This window comes from Branchiostoma floridae, chromosome 2, assembly GCF_000003815.2.
Source record: "Branchiostoma floridae strain S238N-H82 chromosome 2, Bfl_VNyyK, whole genome shotgun sequence".
NCBI classification, from domain to species: Eukaryota; Metazoa; Chordata; class Leptocardii; order Amphioxiformes; family Branchiostomatidae; genus Branchiostoma; species Branchiostoma floridae.
This window is the reverse complement of record NC_049980.1, coordinates 34,578,928-34,580,398: the sequence shown is the minus strand read 5'-3', so window position 1 is coordinate 34,580,398 and position 1,471 is coordinate 34,578,928.

The following is a 1,471-nucleotide window of genomic DNA, read 5'->3' as shown; positions in this document are numbered from 1 at the left end:
GTAGGGGTTGTCTGTCTGGGCCGTGCGTACTACTTAAGCTTAGCTATATCCCTCAATAGATCCAAGGAGGCTATAATATATATATATATATAGATATATATATATATATATATATATATATATATATATATATATATATATATATATAGATAGATAGATAGATAGATAGATAGATAGATAGATAGATAGATAGATAGATAGATAGATAGATAGATATAGAAAGATAGATAGATAGATAGATAGATAGATAGATAGATAGATAGATAGATAGATAGATAGATAGATAGATAGATAGAGATAGATAGATATAACCTCCTTGGTAGAACAAAAGTTGGTTCCCAAACAATGAATGACTGTTTCCTTATAGTCTCTACCAGACTCCGGGTCGGAGTCTATAGGTCAAGCGCTGTTCCCTAGCCGGCTAGGCTATAACGCTAGTTCACCTTTATCCGTGGGGTGACCTTTATCCATTGTCTTTAAAAACAGCACATTTAGGAGTATTAAGTCTGCGGACAGTGGTTTCAAATTTGCAATGTTTTAAAATGTTCCAATATGGAACCACCGTCCGTCGACTTCATATCTATATATATGTGTTTTCTTACAAACAACGAATATAGGTTACCCTTGGATAAAAGTGAACTAGCGTTACCCCTCTGGCCGGCTTACACCTCTTTTTGTTCCATTTCCCGGAGTCAGGTATAGACTAGGTCTCTGCCATGTCTCATGAACGTGTACTCACCAAGTGGATCGGAACCCTGCCGCCGAGCCACGCCGCGTTCAGCTGCGGTCACCTCGGACGAGATGACCAGCACAGCGAGAAGGAGCACCAGCGCTGTCTTCATCCTGTAATCAGCAGGGTTTTAGCCAGCGTCCTTTGACGGAATTTTGCTGCTGTGGACGGACAAAAATATGCCCATTCCGTCATGTGTAAGATGAAATCCCTGTAGATTTTTTAACCAACACAGCTGAATCTACCTGCAAAATTTACCCCTCAAAATCCAGGAAATAGCGTTTCAGACTGAGAGAGTCTACATTTCACAATTTTCCCGGCGGAAACGAACGCCAAGCGATAGATGTGTCATTTTTGTACCCAAAGCCCAGAGGAACCCCTTACCCCGCCCCCGTATTCGCCAGTCAAGCGGGACAAATTTGTGGCTTTGGAGCCCGGCCGAAGCTAAGCAAGCCTACGGACATCGGTGGGTGGTATGGGTTTACTCTGTCTGGTAGGGAAAAAACCTGGGCACTCCTTAGGCGCTATTCTACCGTACAGTACCGCTAACTAGTTCGGAAAATGCCTGGTGAGAAGAGGGTGCGTTAAAAGGGTGAACAATGTAAAATTTCGGTGAAAAGTTTGATCATAAAGATCCATAAAGGCTTTCTATCGTCACTATGTAGCAAAATTCCAAAACTTCGTAAAAGTCTATCAGCCGCATGCCCGACAATTTTTTTTTTTAAGCCATTTTTCTTAATA